At 41.6% G+C, this 24,781-nt stretch overlaps 1 pseudogene across 4 annotated transcripts; it reads right to left on the reverse strand.

Annotated features, from left to right (window-relative positions):
- Positions 1–524: 524 nt before the first annotated feature.
- On the reverse strand, positions 525–22,764 carry LOC100896815 (vacuolar ATPase assembly integral membrane protein VMA21 pseudogene; annotated as a pseudogene). Of its 4 annotated transcripts, none has more exons than XR_013521215.1 (3): positions 22,529–22,764; positions 13,806–13,899; positions 525–4,085 (listed from the first exon to the last, which is right to left on the reverse strand). The product of XR_013521215.1 is annotated as a vacuolar ATPase assembly integral membrane protein VMA21 pseudogene, transcript variant X2 (transcript). The 4 variants fall into 4 exon arrangements; XR_013521217.1 differs by lacking the exon at positions 525–4,085 and adding an exon at positions 10,094–10,228; XR_013521214.1 differs by lacking the exon at positions 13,806–13,899 and having other exon boundaries at positions 525–4,071.
- Positions 22,765–24,781: the final 2,017 nt, after the last annotated feature.

Here is a 24,781-nt window from a genome sequence, read left to right on the forward strand (position 1 = left end):
TTTGAAACAGGCCCTTTGATGTCTGTAGAAGCAGAAAGGGATGCTTAGTTACTATTTCTTGTGTTAGTCAAATAATTATAAGTAAAAAGGAAACATGGCACTTGATGTGGGCAGGCACAGAGGCTAAGTGCTGACTAGCAGTCTTCTTTCAGCCAGCTGGCCAGCTGCTACTAGTTAGTGATATGTAACCTGGTAAGACACATAATTGCTTCAAGCCTCAGTTTGTTTCATCTATAAAATGAGAACATTTTAATAAATTATCTATATGTTTCCTTCCAGCTCTAAAACAAGGAGTCAGTTCTGATTATTCTTCTCCCAGAGCCTACTGGTTGTTAAGCTGCTTGCTGCTGCTGCTACTACTACTTTCTTTTTTCAAATGAGACAGGGCTTTGCTCTGTTTTCCAGGCTGGTCTTGAATTCCTGAGCTCAAACTCCTCCTATGCTCCAGCAAATTGAAGTAGATTCCTTTAGGATAAGCCTCTCATGGCCTATGATGTTATTTCAAAGAAAACAAACAAGCAAAATCAAGAAAGCCCTTTATTCTTTATTCTCAAAATGGTGGGATTAGGTAATAAGTTATATATGCAGAGGAAAAGAGGAAAGCAAAGAACCCAACATTTGTTAACTATCCATATACTAGATATGAAATAAACATTTTCATATTTTTAATATCACGAAACTCATAATCTCTGCGATAGTTCTATAATCACCCTTTTACAGGTAAGGAAGCACAGGCACAGAGCGTAGGCAAATTGCATAATGTAACACAGATAGCAAGTGAAGCTGGGATTCAAGCCCATGTCATCTAGCTCCAAGTTGGATTTTATTTCACTATGCCAACTGAGAATAAAAAAAAAAAGAAGAAACATACTAGGCTGAGTGCAGTGGCTCATAGCTGAAATGCCAGCATTTTGGGAAGCGAAGGTCGGGGGATTGCCTGAGGCCAGGCATTTGACACCAGCCTGGGAAACAAAGCAAGACCCTGCCTCCACAAGAAAATTTAAAAATGAGCCAGGCTTGGTGGCATGAGCCTGTAGTCCCAGCTACTCAGGAAGCTGAGGTGGGAGGATCACCTGAGCCCAGGAGGACAAGGCTGCAATGAGCCATGACTGCACCACTGCACTCCAGCCTAGGTGCAAAGTGAGATCATGTCTCTAAAAAAAACACATAAATAAATAAACTTTAATGAGCAGGGGAAAGAAAGTGCAAGTAAATGTCAACTAATGAGAAAACATAACAATGGGATTTTACAATGGCTAATTATTATACCTAAATTATACTGCCTTGTAGTACAAGGCTTCCACTCATTTCCAAACTTTGCTGTCATATGTATGTGCATTCTTCAAACCCTGAGGACCAAGAGTCAAATTGGCAGTTTCAGGAGGAATGTAGAGGAGTGAGATTCCTACTTATTGAAAAGGTATTTTGATTTTCTCCCACTAAGAAGATTGCTCATTCCGAGTACTTGCCTAAATAGTGCAGAGAAAATTCACAGAAACAGTTTCGCTACCCAAGGTGAGAAACTGAGAAGTTCCAGAATTAAACTGGTACACTTTTTGAGTAATAGTTCTGCTTCCCTTGGGTAAGACAAATCTTTACTGATGTCATTGCCACCCACCACCACCTGGCATCTCTGCATGGTAGAAGCCAGAGCAATATATAGAAGGAATGGCTCACTTAGAAGTTAAAGGGCACTTGAAGGAATTATCTCAAAGAAACACATTCACAGATTCCACAGTGGATGCCTCCTTAATCTCTGTCTTTAGGAACATTTGTCTCACACTCCATTTTTTTTTTCTGCAAATGTTTATATGGTCAGCATAATAGGAAAAAGTAATACTTTTTATCTTTAGAATGTCTACTTTCATTAGTTCTATTCCTTCTAGAATCAAGCTAAGGAATCTAAGGGTTGTTCACGCTTAGGTTGAGAAGGTGGTAAAAGGGCAGGGAATGGGAGGTGCCAATACGAAGAATATACTGTGAAATCACCTTTTCTCTTTACCACACTCTCAGTACAGATTCTGGTAATTGGGGATTATTTAAATTTTTAACAACTCAAATAAAACTCAAGCAAGATTTTAAGTCTTCAACTTTTAGGGCTTTAAATGAAATCCTAACTCTGGCAGTAGCTTTTTACTCAGCTCATATCATGTACTTAATATCACTTATCTTTGAATGGGAATAAAAATACTAGTTAATACCACAGGGTCTAAGAGTGAGAAGAAAAACTAGAAAAAGGGACTACAAGGTGTTTTGTCACAAAAAATTCTGATTGGTGTCCTAAGAAAAGTAGTAATAATATTAGCATAGATCAATGTTCTTCCCAAACTATGCTCCAAGTGATATGATTTGGCTGTGTCTTCTACCAAATCTCATCTTGAATTGTAGTTCCCATAATCCCCACTTGTGGAGGGAGGGACTGGTGGGAGGTAACTGAATCACAAGAGGTGGTTCCCCCATGCTATTCTTGTGATAATAAGTTCCCACCAGATCGATGGTTTTATAAGAGGCTTCCTCCTTTGCTTGGTTCTCTCTCTTCTCTTTCCTGCCACCCTGTGAAGAGGATGTGTTTGCTTCCCCTTCTGCGATGATTCTAAGTTTCTTGAGGCCTCCACAGTCATGCTGAACTGTGAGTTAATTAAACCTCTTTCCTTTATAAATTACCCAGTCTTGGGTACATCCTTATAGCAGTATGAAGAACGAACTAATACACAAGAGATATTAATTAAGGTGATCTGCTGTGGATGGATCACAACTTCATAATCAAATATGTTTGGGAAACACTGAGTAAAATTTCTTTGTGGAACTCCAAAGAGTCTTTAATACAGTATATTCAATGTGCATTATGAGCCTCCAAAAGGGAGATGCTGTACCACTTGAGCTGCTTGAAAAGAAAAACTTAATCTCAGAAACATTTTATAAAAATATTCTGGGGCGTGGTGGCTCACACCTGTAATCCCAGCACTTTGGGAGGCTGAGGAGGATGGATTACAAGGTTAGGAATTCAAGACCAGCCTGACCCTCATGGTGAAACCCCATCACTGCTAAAAATACAAAAATTAGCCAGGTATGGTAGCGCATGCCTGTAATCACAGCTACTCAGGAGCTGAGACAGGGGAATTGTTTGAACTTGAGAGGCAGAGGTTGCAGTGAGCCAAGATTGCATCACTGCACTCCAGCCTGGGCGACAGAGCGAGACTTTGTCTCAAAAAAAAATAAAAACAAAAACAAAAAAAAACATTTTGGGGAAAGATGGCCCAGAATATGCATAGTTCCTTTAGAAAAATGGTTTCTTAGCTATCTACAGTTCTCTCCATCTCACACCCTCTCCATCTCACACCCATCCTGTCTTTCTAAGATCTCCAAAAAGAATATAGTCTGATAAATCCATATAGCTTGGAAATATAGTGAAAGAAGAATTATGTCCATGACCCTTTCTTTCTACATCTGGATTGTCTTCTAGAAGCTTAGAGGGCCAGCCTGACTGAGGTACTGGTTTATGGTAGTTTCAGGTAAAAGGGGAATTCTTTTTTTTTTTTTTTTTTTTGACTTTAACATGTTCTTTTAACTTTATTCAAATCAGATGTCCCCCATTCCAGCATTTACCATTTTAAAAAATCAATGTAATGCTATCAAAAGGTGACATTCACTTTAATCCTGTTTGCCTTCACGCCACTGTCGTGAGCCTTCATTCCAGGCCACATACACAAAGAGGGCCAGCACCACATGGACGGCGACTACTGCAACAATAGCAGCATAAAAATAGCTGTCCCTGTTGGACATCCCAAGGGCGCCTTCAAATATATAAGATTTAGTTGTGAAATATAACCCAACAGGTACAGTGATCATTAAAGCTGTGAAGAACAGGAGCGTCTTCAGCGTAGATGCTAATGAACTTTCATTTCTGAACTCAGGAGGTTGCAGTGCGTTCAGCGCCGCTTTATCCGGGCGCTCCATGGTGTCGCCGTGCCGGCCGCAGTCGCTCGGCGGCAGGGCTTGGGTCAGCAGCCGCGCTCAGTAGGTTCCGCGGGAGAGAGTGGATGAGGCTGTTCGCACCGGAAATGCCGGTTCCTAAAAGGGGAATTCTTTAAAAAACAAAACCAACTTGCACAATTACTAAATGTAATGCATCAAACTTGTTTGGACCTGAATTCAAACAAGCCAACTGTAAGATGACATTTTGAGGACATGGAAATTTCAAATGCTAAGAAATTATTATTAAATTTGTTAGGTGTGATATTGGTATCTTGTTATATAACAAAATGGCATTTTTATGAGGCAAACTCAAGCATTTCATGTGAAATATCAAGATGTCTAGGATTTGCTTTAAAATACCTAAAGAAATAGATGTAGCAAGTAAGGCAAATGTTAATAACTGTTCAGTCTAATGGGATATGTGAGGATTTTTTTAAACAAGTTTTCTATAGTTTCAGATTTTACATGATAGAAAGTTTTTTAAATACAGATTTCTTAGCCCCAAATCTACCAAATCAAACTCTCTGAAACTTGAGCCTGGGAGTTTGTTATTGTCTACCCCCTCCTCCCTCTTCCTTTTTTTTTTTTTTTTAAATCATATTATCAGAGATTTTTTGGCTGAGTACGGTAGCTTACGCCTATAACACCAGCACTTTGGGATGCCCAGGTAGGCAAATCTTTTGAGCCCAGGAGTTCAAGACCAGCCTGGGCAGCATGATGAAACCCCATCTCTACAAAAAATACAAAAATTAGTTGGCATGGCAGCTTGTCCCTGTGGTCCCAGCTCTTGGAAGGCTGAGAAAGGAGGATCACCTGAGCCTGGTAGGCAGAGATTGCAGTGAGCTGAGATCATGCCACTGCACTCCAGCTTGGGCAACAGAATAAGATCTGTCTCAATAAAAAAAAAAAAGTAAATAGTTATTTGTCATAGTTTAAGGTAACCATAAAATTATAATAAAAAGCAATGCCCAAAAATAAGTTCCTGAGAGAGATTGGAACTGTTTGTGATTAGCATAATAAAGTGATGTATATTATACTTCACATACTAAATGACTATTAACTTTCAGAAGTGACATTTTGATGTATCTTTTAAATAATGCAGTGATGAACACAGAATCCATGCTATTAATCCACTTCATTGGTACTTTCAAAAATCCATATCATCATATTTTAAAAATGTGATAGCAGAAAGTTTACAGAACATGCCTGTCCATCATGCATATAGTTCATACAGTCTGCAGAAAGCTTATCAATAGCATGATCAGCCATGTCCTAAGATACAACATCCACAAATATGGATTTTTGAACTATTTTGTTTTTTTCCTACACTGAAATGATTATATAACTACATCTTTATACACTGAAGTGCATATAGTTGTTTTTTTAAGGGCTTGTCCATTATCACCTAAAATCATGTGGAATATAAGAAGTAATACTCTTATGACATCTTAGGAGATATTAACCTAATTTAAGACTAGCAAGAATATATCAAATTTTTTGCTAATAGGGAAGGAAACAATTATTCCTCAAGGGAAAGAACTTTGCCATAATTATATTTGCATGACCTGTACCTAGCACAGTGTCTAAAATAGGCATGCAATACATGTCTGTGTGAATTAATGAAGGAATGCTTATCATATCTCCAAATTACCTCTATCTCCTACCCCCCAAACCAATTATTTGTTAAGGTAAAGGCTTTGATGAAAGTTCTTAGTCCATGAAAATTAAATTGCTGAGTCTGGGCCCTTTGTAGGAAATGTAAAATCATGAAATTCAAGTACTTTTGGGAAATCAAAACACATTTTCATTTACCAATGTCTATAACAAAGGCAAAAAAATTAGATAAATTTAGTAAAATACATAAATGTTAGCTTTTGACTTTTTTTTAAACACTGGAAAAGGAAATGGAAAATTTCCTCTCCCAAATGTGGAAGCAGCTTAGTTAGTATAACTGCGAGAATGCAGTCAGAAAGGCCAGGTTTGAATTCTGGCCCTGCCACTAGTTAGTGATATGTATCCTGATAATGCCATGTAACTGCTCCAAGCCTCAGTTTTTTCATCTATAAAATGAAAACATTAAATTATCTATATATTTTTTCTAGGTCTAAAATAGAATCAATTTTCTGATTATTATTCTCCTAGAGGCTACTGAGTAGTACTTGGTCATTAAGCTGCTGTTGCTGCTATTTTTTTTTTTCCCAGACAAGACAGGGACTCAGTATATTGCCTAGGCTGGTCCTGAACTCCTGGGATCCAGCGGTCCTCCTGCCTCGGCCTCCCATGTAAGGCTTTAACTTCTTTACCAGAGTTAAGCAGGCAGAGACTGGGTACTGTGGTTCACACCTGTAATCCCAGCACTTTGGGAGTCTGACATATGGGGGTCGCTTCAGGCCAGGAGTTTGAGACCAGCCTGGGCAACACAGTGAAACCCCATCTCTACAAAAATAAATTCGATTCAATTCAAATAAATAAATAAGCAAGCAAGCTAGGCATGTTAGTGTGTGCCTGTGATCCCAGCTACTCTGAAGACTGAGGCAAGACATTGTTTGAGCCCAGGAGTTTGAGGCTGCAGGGAGATGTGATTGTGGCACTGTACTATACTCCAGCCTGGGTGACAGAGAAAGACCCTGTCTCTTAAAAAAAAAAAAAGCAGGCAGAGTCTAGCTCTACACTATTCAGGGACCCAATGCCATTCTGAATTACAGAACCTCAAGTGCTGGCAAACAAAATCTTCAGCATATCAGTAAAAGCCCTTGGTTATCCTTTTTTTTTTTTTTTTTTTTTAAGTATATTTAGAAAAAGTTTTAAGTGCTCTCATTTAGTTTAATGTTTTAAGTAAGTTTTACCATAAAGCATGTTATTTCGCTTTTGAGGATATATTCTCTGTAGTCAGAATAGGTCGGAATCTGGCTTTAGAACTCAGGATGAAGGACTTCTTTGTGCCTCCCATTACCTCATTTTTAAAAAGTGATAACTACAAGAAATAAATAATGCCATCTGCTTCACAGGTTTGTTGGAAGATAGAATAAAAAAATACTTGTAAAGTACTTAGGAGAGTACCTGACATGTAGTAATCACTCAGTAAAGCAGCTATAATTTATCTTTTCCATAGAGGGAACATTCTTATTTTCCTGCTAAAGAACACAATAAAACAACCCTTTAGTGTATACCTAGCTCTTTACTACATCCTATTTATGCTCACATGTGGCAAGAGTGAGTTCTGTAGTGGCCAGGTCTTTGCAAACCTAACCCTAAAGTCCGAGAAAACTAAGGGGAAGAAAGAGGCTGACAAATTCAGTTTCTTAGGAAGAAACATTTAATAGGGAGTTATGAGCAGAAGTTGTGTCTGTGTCTTGGGCCACAGGTGGCGATAAGACAAGATGGCAGATCCTCACCCCATTACTCCCCAGATTCAGGATTTATATACCATAGGGAAAGAGTATGCGTGATTCAGATGGGATGTGAAGGACAATTGAGGTTTGATAACATCAAGGTTGTTTTGAACTAAGAGCAGGGTTTACACAAATAACAAAAGATAAACTGGAAATCTCAGAGTCCTTCCCAGAAAAGGTTTAATCATGAGTCAACATGGCAGATTAGCATCCAAGATGGAGTTGCTTTAGCCTTCACAGTGAGGAAGGCTTGTGGAGATCACTGCCTGACTTTTGTCCATATTCCTGGCCTGAAGTTCTATTTTTTTTCTGCCAGTAACTAAATTGTGTTGGCCGGGCAGCTACAGGGTAGTAGCCATGTGAAATGCTGACTTGTATTGTAGATGGCTCAGGAAGTCCCAGTACTGCCTAGCCTCCTCCTGTTTTTGTGAGGCAAATGAGAATTTGTGAGGCCTATGAATTAAAAACTATAAAATGCTAGTGTTAGTCATCATATGAGAGGTTAAATTTGATGATAAAGTTTAGAGGAAAAGGGCCAGAATGTGGGATATGACCCCTGAAAGGTCTTCTTTGTTACAAGGTAAGGTACTTGATTCCCTGAGGCCATGGAGTTGTTGTTTATAGGTCCCCATTAAGCACTGTGAGAGGATGAGGTGAGGGGAGACAGCAGGGAGCCCCTTTCCCGACAGGGCTGAGAAAGAAAAGAAGAGTGAGGCCACTGCAAAGAAAAAAGACCAGATTCATTCTGAACCATCTTCTCACATTAAACATTTTAAGCAAGTGGTAATTGTAGGCTGGGCACAGTGGCTCATGCCTATAATCCCACTTTGGGAGGTTGAGGTAGGAGGATGGCTTGAGCCCAGGAGTTTGAGACTAGCCTGGGCAACATAGGGAGACCCTGTCTCTACAATATGATAATAATAATAGTAATTAGCTGGGCATGGTGGTGTACACCTGTAGTTCTAGCTTCATAAAAGACTGAAGTGGAAGGACTGCTTGAGCCCAGGAAGTCAAGGCTGCACTGAGTTGTAATCTTGCCACTGCATTCCAGCCTGGGTGACAGAATGTGGCCCTGCCTCAAAAAAAAAAAAAAAAAAAAAAAATGTATTTCACATTTAAAAAATGAATCTTCTTTTTTTTAAAAAAAAATAATAATTGGCAGAAGGCTGGGTGCGGTGGCTTACACCTGTAATCCCAGCACTTTGGTAGGCCAAGGCAGGTGGACCACAAGATCAGGAGTTCAAGACCAGCCTGACCTACATGGTGAAATCCTGTCTCTACTAAAAATACAAAAAAAGCTGGGCATGGTGGTGCACACCTCTAATCCCAGATTGAGGCAAGGAGCGTAACTTGAACCTGGGAGGTGAAGGTTGTGGTAAGCCGAGATCACACCACAGCACTCCAGCCTGGGTGACAGAGCAAGACTCCATCTCAAGAAAAATAAAATAAAATTAAAAATTGGATGAAAATTCTACTTAAGAAAAAGAAGAAACATTTTAAATAAAAATCATTACATCAAAATCCCTGAAAAACTTATTTTACTCTGTAATTTATGCACTCCCATGTTTGTATGTAAATAATATCAAATATATGTCATTCTTTTATTTTAGGAACACACTGTTGATACACACAGTCACACACACACATATATTCGGAAGAATAACAAGAGTGCTATCCCTGGCTAGGAATAGATGGGGGTAGGGTAGGTAACTGACCTAAAGCAAATGGCATGTTATCAGCGCAGATACAATTTTGCCACACATACTTGCAATGCAGTGTATCTAAAAAACTTAAAGGAAATGGAGAACAAGGAAAACATTTCCCTGGTTAATTTGCATAACAAGTCACAAGAGGGATTCCTACAACGTAGGAATTACAAACAGTGGGGGCAAGAAAGTAAGGAATAAAGAATAAATTCACAAAAGAAGTTGATATCTTTACATTTTCATGACTGTAACCCATAAATCCAATTAATTCAGTTTTGTTCAAATCCATTCCAATTTAACTCATCTTCTCTGGATCCCCCTAAAGATTTTTTTAATTTAAATTAAAAATGTCTTTATTTCTGACAGAGAAGCACAGTGACCTCCCAAAGATTTTAATGACTGGCATGCCTTGAAACTCAAGGATATTTATTGTGAGTTCTCCAAGATGCTAAGAGTAATACAGCATCTTCGATTTAAGAAATGTCTGCCAGGCACAGTGGCTCATGCCCGTAATCCCACCACTTTGAGAGGCCAAGGTGAAAGGATGGCTTCAGCCCAGGAGTTCGAGACCTGCCTGGACAACATAGTGAACCCTTGTCTCTACAAAAATTTTAAAAATTAGCTGAGTGTGGCATGCGCCTGTAGACGTGACTACTGGAAGGCTGAGGTGGGAGGATCACATGAGTCTAGGAGTTTGAGGTTGCAGAGAGCTATGATCACACCACTGTATTCCAGCCTGGATGACAGAGCAAGACCCTGTCTTTAAAAAAAAAAAAAAAAAAAAAAAGCCAGATTCTTTCCATGGGTAATGAGCTGAGTAAGACAGGACAGCATAGTGCCCAATCTCCAACGCCAGTGGGAAAAGTAACTCTGTCCTTACCATGCCATTGAGACTGGGAGCCTCCAGATGTGGGTGGTTCTGCATTGTTCGAAATCCTCCTGGAGACACTTACTGCGGGGCTACTGCTCCAGGAGCCACAGCTGACAGAGGAGGCTCTTGTCCCATGCTAGATTTTACAGCCTGGCTCAGGCAATGATAGGGATTGAAGTCAAAGGTGATTCCAGGAACTGCCAGTCAGCTGCCCATTTGTGATCTGGATTGTCCAACTTTCTCTTTTATACTGTGTGTATGGCTCAAATGAAGCAATTAGAAACCTGAAGGACAAAAGCTGAGTTGCAGATGGAATGTAGAGGGGTGTAGCAACCTATCTGAGAACTCTGATCATTCTTTGGTCTGATCAATTTAACAAGCAGTAAAGCGAATGCTATTGGAATGGAAGAGGTGTCATCAAACACTGCCCTACTGACTCCTTGCCAAAGGACCTCACGTCATTCCCTATAATTATTTTTAAATGTTCTACCCACTGGAAATGGGCTGAGAATTTTGTTCCCAGTCCTTCATGTTCCATATGCATATCTAAGTTTGAGCAGGAACATATCTGGGATTCTTCTCCCAGTTTTCTGATACATAGTTGGCCATCTGAAAATCAGCTACTATCTGCTAAGAAAGTAGACACTTCAAGTGTCAGGATTTTTTTTTGAATTAAAACTAGGTGTTCCCATTTTTTTCCATGGGACTTTTTTCTTTTCCTTTGTTTTTTTAAAAAATTATTTACATACTTATCTGCTGAGTTCACACATAGAAAAAATAATTACAAACTCTACTATTAATGAACTACTTAACTTTGAGTAACTTGTCTTTTTTCTGGTTTCATTATCTGTAAAATGGGAATTATGATGGCACCTATTTTATGAGGTTGCTGTTATGACTAAATTAGATAATAAACTTAAACTTGGCACAGCACTTAAAACATAGTAAACAATAAATGATCAGCTGTCATTATTTTAAATGCACTGCATTCCCAGAAATCACTTGAACGTGTCATTCATAGAATAAAACAATATCTATCCATGCAACCCTGTATTTATCTATGAGGCATCAGCTTCCAAAGCCCTGAGTGGGTCAGTACAGTGGAGATGAAATATGTCCCTATATATATAAAATATAGAGATGTCTATTAGGCAGCATCAAAAGAGCAAGCTATGAATGGGAAGGAGTAGAAAGTGGGATGGCTGTATATCCTGTTCAATCTGTATTCCATTTTCTTTGAGCTGCCCTTCAGCATATTTATGGAAATGTTAATTAAGACTACGTTTCGTTTATACCTTATTAGATTGATGTAGAAGTTTCTGGGGACTAGATGCAATTATGTTATTCACTAAGACTGGTAGGTTCCATTGCTTTATCTTTAGTTGAATGACTTCTTTTTGACCAAATTAGTAATTACAGTTTTAGTTATTCCATTAACATTAGATGCACTGACATCAGTGTTCTCATTGTGACACAAAGATTACTAATCACATTTTACCATATTCCTCCTCCCCCACATTTTTATTCCTTGGAAGGTAGGGATAGAGTTACATTTTGGGGCTTCAAATTAAACATTTCAGAAGTATTTTAAATCTGGCCTCTTCATTTTAAACTTGTTTTAGTATAAGCATCAACAGGGCAACTACCTATATGTCATGAATGGGTATCAGAATCATTTGGACTTTGTTGCTGATATTCTAATTGGAGATTCCCAGCCCTGTCACCAGTTCTTAAATGGTACTGATGTATTGCCAAGTTTGCAAACCACTGTCTAAAAGCAATCAGCTAATAAGTCTAAACGAAAATCAGGCAATATTTGAAAAAGGTGTTTAATGATCCCATTGACAACTATTTTTGGGTTTTGCCTTCATGAGAATTTGAGTATATTTGAATTCATATTATATATTCTTTATTGTAAATGCTAGTGTTATGATGAACAATAGAAGTATAAAAATAAGAAAATCGCTTTAATCAATATGAATCTGATCAGTTTGATTTATACAAACTCTTCAATTCTTGATAGCCCTAATAATCATTTCAATGTTTACTTCTACATATTTGGCAGTAGCTATTTGTTTAAAACACACATAGTTTCATCTATTAAATACATTTCTACTACACTACTTAAAAATAAAATTTAGCATATTATTTAAGTAATTATAATTTTCCATGGTAAAAGCTAATATCTACTAACTTCTGGTTAAATTTTGGAGTTTATACTGTATTAACATAACTTTCCTTATTTTGGACACAGTCTTGCTCTGTCACCCAGTGGCATGATCTTGACTCACTGCAACCTCCACCTCTGGGTTTAAGCAATTCTCATGCCTCAGCCTACCAAGTAGCTGGGATTACAGGTGTTGCCACCATGCCCAGCTAATTTTAATACACACACAAATACACACACACACACACACACACATTTTTTTTTAATTTAACTTCATTTTTTTAGTAGAGAGGGGGTTGTTGACCAGGCTGATCTCAAACTCTGGCCCTCAAGTGATCCATTCGCCTCAGCCTCCCAAAGTACTGGGATTACAGGCGTGACCACCATGCCTGGCCTGTTCTCCTCCTTTAAGAGCTAACTTGGTGAAAAGGTTGTGTTTACAATTCTTTTCTTCTGGGTCTTCACTATTGTTTAATTGGGATTGAGTTAAATCTTATCCTACCTCTGTTGACAAAGAGTCTCCTATTTACCTTTCCCCTCAAAATCTCTACATACTAAAAAAGAAGGTGATCTAGGACAAGATAAAATGTGTACTGAGCATCTTGCGGCTGAGGGAAGATGCAAATAAAGTTAGGGGAAGGGTGGAAGCAGAAACTGAGCCCAAATATCTCATTCTCTAGGTCCCAAAGACATGATCCTTCACCTCCAGCAACTCTTTTCAATAGACCCTTAGCAGGCTCAGCCAGCATCCTCAGATACTACCTGCCCTGACTCACAGGGCACCTCAATGTTCCAGTCGAGTTCACCCTTTGGATCAGTGGCTTTCAAGTCGGGGCAGCAATTCTTTGTTGTGGGGTTCTGTCCCCTGCGTTGTAGGATGTTTAGCAGCATCCCTAACCTCTACCCACTAGAAGCCTACAGTAGCACTGTCCATCCTCCTGGCTTCCTCCATGAAGTGGTAACACCAAAAATGCTTCCAGACGTTGCCAAATGTTCTCTTAGGGGCAAAATCATCCTCTACTCAAGAACCATTAGAAGTGACAAAATATGGGTTTGAAGGTTCCCTTGTCTCACAATTATCTCCCACCTTACAGATGCTAAAATTTCTTAATAAGGCCATGTATCTTTTGTTTCACAATCATAGATTAAAAGGCTTAAACTATAGGTACTAGTTTGAGGTAACTTTGGTATGATTCAGTGAAAGTACAACTAGTCAGTCAATAATGGCAAAGTGTTGGTTTTCAGAACATTTCTGGGTCTGAGCAGAAGGGAACATAGTGAGAGAGAGAGGGTTTTGGATACCTGAAGTGGGCGACTTTTTAGAAAAATGAGGCCAGAGGCTGGGCATGGTGACTCATGCCTGTAATCCCAGCACTTTGGGAGGCTGAGGTGGGTGGATCACCTGAGGTCTGGAGTTTGAGACCGACCAACCTGGCCAACATAGTGAAACCCCACCTCTACTAATAATACAAAAATTAGCCAGGCATGGCAGTGCACACCTGTAATCCCAGCTACTTGGGAGGCTGAGGCAGGAGAACTGCTTGAACCTGGGAGATGGAGGTTGCAGTGAGCCGAGATTGCACCATTGCCCTACAGCCTCGGCAACAAGAGGGAAACTCTGTCTCCAAAAAAAAAAAAAGGGAGTCTAGAGGTGTACAGGCCAAGAACAAACTTGCAAACCTTGATTACTTTACCTGGAATTATTTGTCCTTCTGTCAAATATGTAGCTGGTGACTTGTCAGGTGTGGTGCTAGATGTAGTATTAAATATACAGTCACTTCAGCATTTCTGTAGGAGGAAGAGCATTTAGGGCATGGTGCGATGTTAAATATTTAAGAGAAATAATCTGAATGTAAAGCTCTAGGACTAGAGATTAAGTTTTGTTTACCTGTGTCCCTAAGACCTAGTACACAATAAATACTTAAAAAGTATCAGCTAAATGAATCAACAAATTAACGATGGAGAAAGCCCTAAGAGTCAGGGGAGCTTGGGATACAGAGATTTGGTAGGAGGAGATTAACTGAAAAGAGTTAGGAGAGAATGGCCTAGGAGAAAGATATGGAAAAATCTGGAGGTAGAGAGGACTGAAGCTCTAGGGAGAAAATGCCTGACCAAGTCTGTACCAGAAGCAAGGCAGTTTAGGGACAAAGGGCTTCATGAGCTTAGACTCAGATTTCCTGGGTTCAGATCCAAGCATCACTAGTTATTTTAAGACCTTGGGCATCTGTAAACCAGCAATAATATCTTCCTCAAAGGGCTGTTGTGAAGATTCAACAAGGTGATACCTATAAACCTCACAGACCAGTGACCAGCATGAGTAAGACTCAGTTGATCATTGAGAGTGGCAGAATTTCAGAGCGGGATGAGGGACCTGTGGAACCCCGTAAACATGTGAACAGTCACTGTGTGATGAAAAGGAAAGTGAGCCAGACAGGGTTGCATAAAAAGTTGACCCAACAGCTATGAGTATTCCACGGACAGAACTGTTGTCTTGGTGATGTGACTAATTAACTCATTTATTTAATTTTCTTTAGGCTTCCTCAATGTCTTTAAAGCAAAATGTAAGAAAACGGATGATTGAATTGACCTGAATTTGGGGATTGTTAAGAAAGCCGGATTAAGGGTCCAAGGGACTGGGACATGAGACTACCCAGGGATTAAACTGAAAAGGAAAGAAGTCAAGCCAAAAAAACAGCTAATAAACTGAAAGAACAGGGAGGGGTTTGGGGACTGAAAGTCTCGGGGGAGATGGTGGACAAATGGCAGATGTGGTGGACAGAGCAGTTTCCAGTTTCCAGTTCCAGCCGTTTCAGAGGTGAAGCAGCTCCAGGAAACACAAGGTTAAGTTAAACTTTGAATGGAGATGGCAGAGACTGAGCAAATAGAGGCAAGGACACACATTTTTCCTTGTTCAACTCAAACTATTCTGTTCCCAAGGGTATTTCATCAAAATGTTTTGTGGGCAAGGTTAATAACCACTCTAATAAAATCCTGCTAATAAACTTCTTAATATCTTGAAAAGCTGAGGCCGGGCGCAGTGGCTCAAGCCTGTAATCCCAGCACTTTGGGAGGCTAAGGCGGGTGGATCCCGAGGTCAAGAGATCGAGACCATCCTGGTCAACATGGTGAAACCCCATCTCTACTACAAATACAAAAAATTAGCTGGGCATGGTGGCACGTGCCTGTAATCCCAGCTACTTAGGAGGCTGAGGCAGGAGAATTGCCTGAACCCAGGAGGCGGAGGTTGCAGTGAGCCGAGATGGCGCCATTGCACTCCAGCCTGGGTAACAAGAGCAAAACTCCGTCTCAAAAAAAGAAAAAGAAAAGCTGGAGGGGCATAGTTAAGTATAGTTTATCTTTAGTTGAATGATTTCTTATTGACCAAATTAATAATGACAATTTTAGGTATTCAGTCGACATCCACAGAACATTAAAAATAGGCAGTCCTTCCCAAATTTGAATTAGATGCACTGTTATCAATGCAGAGAGAAGGCTAAAAATAGAAATAAAATATACCATAGAATATTGATTATACCATATATTGATACTTGAAAAAAATAAACATTATATGAACTGAGTGATATAAGGTGTCCAAATCAACCAAGTCTTCTTAAGGGATAGATCATTTCTCATCAATACCTTGGATATCTGGCCAAGAAGCTACTCAAAAAATGTAAATCCTTTTCTATTACTATCTCAGTGCATCTCAATTTTTTCTGCCTCACCCTTCACACACAAACACACACACACACACACATACACACACACTCTCTCTCTCTCTCTCTCTCTCTCTCTCTCTCTCTCACTGTCTCCCCAACCCCCATCCTTACATATAATTTATGGGATTCATTCATTCAACAAATATATGCCAGATACTATGCTAGATGAATGGGGCCATAGCAGTTAGACAGATTTTAGATCTGTGCTCACATGAAACTTAAATTCTAAAAGGAGAGACAGTTAACATATTCATAAATCAGATAGTAAAATGTGCTATAAAAATAAGTGATGTGCTAATATTTTACATTGATTTGTATATTGTCTGTATAGTACATAAAGTTATTAAATATTAATGTATCTCCTCATTATCCTTTAAGAAATTGGGGTATAAGTGTGACAAAATGATTCAATATGGACTATTTTCAGAAGAGAAAATCACTAATAATGCTGACTGTGTTTTTCTGCTCAAGAAATCACATGGAATGTTTGGCTTAATTATACAGGAATAACAAATATTTTTAAAAAGAGAGCATATTTCCCTGCCCCCAGTCTTCCTTTCAAAGCCAAAGCTAGTAAAGAGTGCTACTGGCCAGCACTTTCCTTCCTTCATATCTGTCAAAAGTAAACATCTGGCCAGGAGCGGTGGCTCACGCCTGTAATCCCAGCACTTTGGGCGGCCGAGGTGGGTCAGGAGTTCAAGACCAGCCTGACCAACATGGTGAAACTCTGTCTCTACTAAAAATACAAAAATTAGCTGGGTGTGGTGGCGCACACCTATAGTCCCAGCTACTTAGGAGGCTGAGGCAGAAGAATCACTTGAACCCGGGAGGTGGAGGTTGCAGTGAGCTGAGATTGCGCCACTGCACTCCAGCCTGGAATCCGTCTAAAAAAAAAAATGTAAACATCTGAATCTGAGGTCCTTTGAGACCAGTCTTCCAATCCATAATTTCTAATTCAGTCTCCATGGTCTAATTAGCAGTGTTCTTTCCTTGAAGAACTAAAGTATAAGAAGTCTGTTTAGGGCCGGGTGTTGTGGCTCAGGCCTGTAATCCAAGCACTTTGGAGGCCAAGGCGGATGGATCACCTGAGGTCAGGAGTTCACGACCAGCCTGACCAACATGGTGAAACCCCGTCTTTATTAAAAAAAAAAAAAAAAAGTCTGTTTAGGCTAATAGAATAATTTATTAGACTACCCTTGAAAAAGAAAAATCTAACCACTGCCTTGCCTGCAGAAAACCTTTCTTAAGATTTTTTGGCATTCGGTTTCATAGCCAAGCCAAACAAAAGTGAATGCAGATTTTGTTTCTAACCTAGAATCACGTGACAGGAGAAACAGGGATCTAATGGAGGTGTTTCAAGATACTGTCTTCCTTTCATCAAACCAGTCAGTATAGCTAGCATGTCAGGACCTTGTTATATGACCAAATCCAAACCACCATGGACAGGTAGGGTGTCCATTGGAGGCTGCACCAAGTCCTTTAGCTTCAGTGAACTTCTCATAAAATTCCAGAGCTAGCAGAGCCTTTTATTTTTTTTTTCCTTGAGACAGGGTCTTGCTCTGTCACTGAGGTTGAGTGCAGTGGCATGATCATAGCTCACTGCAGCCTTGACCTTCAAGGTTCAAGTGAACCTCCACCTCAGCCTCCTGAGGAGTAGCTGGGTCCACAGGCACAAGCCACCATGGCTGGCTAATTTTATTTTTTGTAAAGACAGGGTTTTATTATGCTCTCCAGGCTGGTCTTGAACTCCTGGGCTCAAGCAATCCACCTGCCTTGGCCTTCCAAAGTGCTGAGATTACAGGCATGAGCCACCACGTTTAGCCTAGGATATCTTATTTGTACTTTTACCAATGATTCTTTCCTAAGCAATTGAAAACAAGTTCAAAGGCACATTGGTTATGCTTACAATCTACCCAGGGTAACTAAATTAAAACAGAATGCACAGGTTTCATAAATTCTTTTCCCCAGTGGAACTTTGGTTGGTATCCTCAAGAAAGCCAGCTGCATATTCTGGAAGATGGATGTTCACCCCTCCCACTGTTACAGTTCAGTATGTCTTAGGCACACATTGATGTCATTAAACAATGAAGAGAACTTCAGGGATCCAAGACCTCCATAATGTTATCATTTGTGTTTGAAAGGGACTCCTCTGAGAATGCTATCTCAGATAATCAGAGCATGCCTGAGGCATAAGTGAAGAGTAACCAGTCTGTCACCAGATTGCTGCTTCCTTTTCTCTCTTATACCCTAATGGGAGTGGAGGGAGTTGCCTCCCAACTTTGGGATAGGCATTTTTTGTTTTCCAGCGTTTCAGAGAGTAATCAAAGAATCAGAGCTGCAAAATCACTCTGGAACCTTTAAGATCCACTGTATAACAAACAAACATAATATATTATTAAGTTTCATACTGTAGGGAATCCACCCTTTGTCTTACCCTTCTGCTCGACCTTTTTCTGTACTAGAGCTCTCCTATCCCCAGTCTTCTATATGAGGTCAAGTCTCAGGCATAACGTAACAATCCCATGTTTATATATAATTCCTGAACTATATTTTAGTTAGTAGCAGTAACTCTTAACTTAGCACTGCCTCTGCTGCTATGCCTTTCAACTCCAAGATGCCAATGCAATTCTCTAAGAGGGGGTCTCTATCCTACATTGTGCAACACCTTCCCAAGAGCAAGGGGTTGGGTCTGGCCCATCCAGTCTTATCAAATCTTTCTTCTCACATCTGGAGTAGTCAAGCCCTTAAGGAATGTAAATGTGATATTTGTGGTGAAACTAAAGCCCTAATAGAATAGACACAATAGAGTGGAAAAGAAACTGAAGTCCCAATAGAATGGAAATAAAGTCGTTCTTCAAGTATGTCCCTGTAAATTCTATTAAAATGAAATTTTGACCCTGGATAATCAAGTTATTCTACATTTACATATTTTTTCCCCAAAATTTAATGATCAGAATATAATTTAATGAATTTAATTTTTTCAACTTTGTATTTCTATAAATTGTGTAAAAGTAAATCTTGAGTTACACTGGTAAATAAAATTAAGCCCTGTGCTATACTGCCTCTGAAAAATCATTATGTGTATTCCTGGTTAGGGGCTCCTGGTATGTGGTAGACAACTGGATAAAATGAATCATAATCAATTTTCCTGACTTTTCTTGAGCATTAAAGTCTCTTTGGGTACTTTATTTTACTAGCTAAAATAATAAAAAGGGCATTTTAAATGTTAGGCAGTAAAAACCAGGACTATGTCACTAGACTATTTAAATTTCCATGTGAGATTATTTTCTTTCATTAGCTACAGGGACATCTAAAACCTTAAAGTAGGACTTAATTACATTTATTTTGTTTGTTTAAAGTACATTTTGTTTCGCTTTTAAAATGAATCACAGTAATTACCAAAAAGAAAAATGAACTTAATTTCTTTATTATGACCTTCAGCCGACGACGAATGGTATTTAATTCTGGAAAAATATTATTTAAAAACCAATATGTTAAATTACTGACTTCTCAGACTAGAACTTACATTTCAGCATTAAAACATACTCTGAATCTTGGATAACCCTGAATTACACAAAAGATAAAAATAACTGTTCTCTTCTAATATCCTGAGCTAATCTTTTTTCTTTTGAGATGGAATTTCACTCTTGTTGCCCAGGCTAGAGTGCAATGGTGCGATCTCAGCTCACCACAACCTCCGCCTCCTGCATTCAAGTGATTCTCCTGCCTCAGCCTCCCGAGTAGCTGGGATTACAGGCATGTGCTACCACACCCAACTAATTTTTTTTTTCTTCTAGTGCTGGGGTTTCTCCATGTTATCAGGCTGGTCTCGAACTCCCAACCTCAGGTGATCCGCCCGCCTCGGCCTCCCAAAGTGCTGGGATTACAGACGTGAGCCCACTGCGCCCAGCCTAATTTTGTATTTTTTTAAAGACAGGGTTTCTCCATGTTGGATAGGCTGGTCTCAAACTCCTGACCTCAGGTGATCCGCCTACCTTGAGGCCTCCCAAAATGCTGGGATTACAGGCATGAGCCACTGTGCCCAGCAAGCTAATCTTAATTGTCAACATTCTATCCTGTTGTCTAGAAAATAGCTCTAAAGGAATGTAAATTACAGCAGTTCTTATCTCATTTTCTATATTATTGTGTTCTTTACACCAAAATGTACAAATACCACCTACCAAAGTTTACACCTCTCAAAATAAGGCTACGGTCATCACGCTTTAAGAGCATGGCTCCATGTGCTTGTTTGCTTGTGTCCTCTGCCATGTGTCCTCTGCCATATGCCTACACTTAAAATAACCTGGGGATATTTAAAAATTCCAAAGCCCAAGCCTTATCATAGACCAATCATATGCCTGAGACACAGGCTTCAACAGTTTTTGAAAGTTTCTAGGTAATTTCAATATGCTGCCAAGTGTGAGAAGCACTGTCTCAACCAACTTGTTCTCAGGGAAACTTCTGTTCATCCTTCCCATCTCAGTTCCCAGGGAATGTCTGATGCTTTCCCTCCCTAGGCCTTCTAGCTATTCCTCCATCTTATCTCCATCACAGCAAGCACTAACCATGTTGTAACTGTTAACTCACATGTCTGTTCACCCAATCTGTTATAAGATTAAGGAGTATTTTTATTTTTGAATCTCCGAATCTAACCCTTTGGCTGGTGCATGGGATTACTCAATAAATTCATAGAATGAATAATCTTTTCCTAAGAAAAACAGGAGCAAAAATGTAGAGTTGTATTAATATTTAAATGCCATGGAAAAAGTAATCATTGAGGATGTGTTTAGAATAATGTTGCCCTAGTGGGCAATGTCCCATATTTAGAAAAACATCTCATCATATCAGTGAAAATAAAATCCCAACATTAAGAAGAAAAATAAAATATAACTTTGAGTTATTACCCACAAAATTGCGTTATGTAATAAGCACAGAAAAATGTGTCCTGTGATAAGAAATATCTAAAAAAAATGCATTCTTTTTCAGCTCCCCTTCCATCTTTATTAGATTATGTATCACTTTCCAAATCAATCCTTTCAGAATATGACAATGTTACAGGAGTTTATATAACTGATTTTAAGAGTATAAAGTACTTAGTTTACAAAATATTTTAAGAGTCTATGTTTAATGTGGTATTTGTAGTGAATTTTTCTACAATCTAATTATGGACAATAAGCCCACTCTTAAACACACTTTTTTTTAAAAAGCTGTTCAAAATATATTGCTCTTTGTGTTATTTAATTATTTTATATTTGCAGCAATGTTTCACAGCCTACCAATACATTGTTCTTTATGTTAGATTTTGATTCATGAAACCAGAAAATAAATCAGATTTAGGAACTGTTTTCCAAGATATATTATTCATTTATCTAATTTCTCTTTACACGTGAAATGCTGGATTATCTCATTAGACATCAAATTAAGACCTTACCAAGTAGTATTCAATATGCATTCATTCTGATGCATATAAAATACAAAAATGAGAAAAATGTATAATTCTCTATTTTTAAATGCCTATACTGTCCTCAACTATTGCTACCCAATTTTTAATTTCAGTATATTAAGAATAAGGAATTTTTTTTTTCAGAGACAGTCTTACTCTGTCACCCAGGCTGGAGTGTTGTGGTGTAATCATAGTCCATTGTGGCCTCAACCTCCTGGGGCCAATCCACCCTCCCACCTCAGCCTCCTGAGTAGCTGGGACTACAGGAATGGGCCACCATGCCCAGCAAATTTATTTATTTTTAGTAGAGACAAGGTCTAGCTATGTTGCCCAGGCTGCTCTTGAACTCCTGGCCTCAAACCATCCTGTCACCTCAGCCTTTCAAAGTGCTGAAGAATAACTAATTTAAAAGGCAGTCATTGAAACATATTTCTTCTTCTCTTTTCTATAATGGAGTCATTACTTTAAAACATAAGTACAGTATCCTTAGAAACTGCCCAGGATTATCAGAAATGAGTTGAATGTATTGTTAATTGTGAAAAGATAAAAGATGACAGTTCCTAATATTCAGTTCTAAAGGCATGGTTCCCAAAATGTAAAAGCTGTGATGGAGGCAACTATTTCAAGACAGCTTCAGCTGTAAATGAACACAAAACTGAATTTCTTTTGCCATGCAAACAAGAGGTACCCTTTTAACCAGTAACAGCTGGTTTCATATATTGATCTTTGGATGAAAAGAGCAGGGCAGTTTTAAAGTTGACTTCTGAGATTTTGGACTGTGTCCTTTCTCAGGTCCTCCTCTGTCTCCTTGTCTCCTCATCCCATTTTCAAAGCCAGACACGTAACCCCCTCACTCCTTTAGCGAAGGGCTCAGTGAGGGCGTTTTTGCCATCGGTGGCCAGGGGTCATTCGGTCAGCTAAGTCAGCGGGAACCTGGGAGGGCAGAGGCCCAGGAGGTTAGCGCCCTGAGGGTCTAGGGGCCAGGTGCTGGGTGTCTCTCCTTTCGCCTGCAGTCCCCAGCAGCAGGTCCTGGTGGGCGCAGGCTGACCGGAGAGGTGTGGCTCGCCCCCTCCCCAGACCCCGAGGGGGCAATGAAACCTCCATCTCCTGGCTTCAATCTTATTATAAAAAATCTTCCACTGGCCCTTTGCACCTTTCGCCCTCCATACCCCAAAGCCACTATCGAGAGGGGACAAAAAATAATTTCTAAGGGGCCACGGCCACTAAAACCACAGCAGACGGAGGCTGTGTCTACCTGAGGAACTGGAGAGGCAGAGTTAGAGGGGGAGGCTGGGCCTCCTCGGCGGCGCCCCCTCCGTCCAGCGTGAGACCCACGAGGCGCAGCGTCCCGAGTGGCGGGCGGGCAGGTGGATTCACTTAGCCTCCTCCGCCGGGAAACGCCTCCTCTAGGAGTGGCCTCCCCTCCGGCGTTCCGCATTAGTAAGACGATGCTCAGGTCAAACAGCCGCCCCCGGCCACCTCATCTCGGCTGAGGAGGGAGCGCCCCCAGGGAGACAGGCGGGCGGCGGAGAGGGCCATTCTTCCAGAAGGTGGGCCGCCGCCAGCATCTTCTCGCGTCTCCGTCTCCACAGCACCGGGAAAGGCCCTGATCGCCGTGGTCCACACCACCGCGTCCAGCTGAGGCTCGCCTCGGTTTCCCGGCCCCCAGAGGGGTGGCTTACTCCGCTTTCTCCTGCCCCCAAGTGGCCGCGCCCCTCCGCGGGACACTTGGTTGGGTCCAGGGCGGAGCGGGTGGGAGCTCCGAGTAGGGCCACAAGCTCGGCGCTCCGCTCCCGCGGCTCGGCTGCCTCAGACGCCACTCGGGGCGGGCCGGGGGCGGGTTCTCAGGGGCCGGGCTTCAGGGGGCGGGACTGGAGGCGTGGGCTGGGGGCGGGGCGGACGTGGAGCGCTCCTCCGACTGTAGGGGCCAGGGGGCTGAGTGCAGCAGGGCAGGCTCGGCGCCGGCAGGAAGACACGGAGGGCGGACCCGAGAGCCCGACGCCTGGTGCTCAAGACTTTCTCCGAGGTACGAGCAGGGACCCGGCGTCTGGGGCTTCTCCGCTGGCCGCATCACCCAGTCGCCGCGTCCCGGTCTCTCACTGTGCCCCCTGCCGGCGGGGCGGCGGCGGGACGGGGTTTCGGGAGGGTTTCTGGAAGTCGCGAGTCCCAGCGAAGGCAGTGCCCCGCTCTCCGCCTTTCTTCGCCTTCTTCTGGCTCCCTTAGCTCTGGGTATCGGGCACCGGCGGGAAGGTCGCTTCTCCGCGAGTCGCAGCTCGCCCACTCCGGGACGGGCGGACGAGGCCCCGGGGCAGCTGAGTCCGGCAGCGGGGGAGGCGTGGAACTCGGGGCCGCCTCAGCGGCGGGGGCGGGAGGCTGGTCCCGGCTGCGGACTGCGCGCCTGGGCTTCGGGCGCCGCGCCTGGTCCTCTGCATCGCGGAGCTCCGGGTCACAGGGCTCCCTGGCGGGCCCCGGCGCCCAGTTCCGTGTCGCTGTGGCTGGGCGCCGGGACCGGCACCGGAACCCCGCGCTCCCGGGGACTGCGCCGTACCGCCTGTTGTGCGCGCGCAGAGGCCGGACGGCCCGGCTGCGGGAATGGACCGGAGCGCAGGGTCTGCCCGGCGTCCCAGAAAGTGCCCAGTCGGCGGAGCCGGAGATTGAGCCGGGGCACATCGGCGCCAGACTGGGGCCTCGGTGCGATACGAGTCGGGGGCGCTGCCTTCAGAATTTGCGTGTCTGTAGGCGCTTGCGGCGCGCTGGCGAAGCCCCCGGCGAAGGGGACCACGAGATTCGGCTCCGGGAGGACCTGGCGCTGTCAGGTATGGACCGCTTGGGGTCCACCCGTGTAAGTGTAAAGTCTACAGGAATTGCAGCAACACCTCGAGTCCTGGGACAGCATAACCTAATGGTGCGGACGTTTTCTTAAAGGCATGAATAGATGGGAAACTGTCAAAATAAGCATATTTTAAAGTTGAAATGAAAGCTGGCAGATTTCAGGCCGTGCAGTTGTGTAGCTAGTTTCCAGAGAAATATTCGCTTGTTTTCCCCCTTACACCCCTTTCAATTTTATTTTTTTAGCAAAATCTGTTTTGCCAGTGTTTCCCTCAGGAGCTGTGCATTGCTCACAGCAGGGAAGGAAAACTTCTGCTAGGGTTCTCAGGTTGCTTCTGACTCCCAGCCTGTGCTCTCCAGCATTTCTAAATGTGGAGAAAAAGTATCTCGCTGGGTTTTCCGGGTATGATTCCCTTCCCTTCTTCTCTGGGACCGGGCAATGTTTGTTTATTGGTTGTATAAGCATCTATTTAAATGTAGTTTTTGCGATAAATACTCCCTCTTGCCACAGGGTGTAGTTTGGGGTTTAGAAAATGCTGTTGGAGAAAGCTGCTAGTGGCTTCATTTTCCAAGAATGTAAGTCATTTCCTTTCTGTGATTTCAGGGAGTTGCTATTTCACGGCATCAAAACTTTGTGGGGAAAATTTTCCGTGATACATCTGTCATTAAAAAGGCTTGT

Source organism: Callithrix jacchus, chromosome 8, assembly GCF_049354715.1.
Source record: "Callithrix jacchus isolate 240 chromosome 8, calJac240_pri, whole genome shotgun sequence".
In the NCBI taxonomy this organism is placed as follows: Eukaryota; Metazoa; Chordata; class Mammalia; order Primates; family Cebidae; genus Callithrix; species Callithrix jacchus.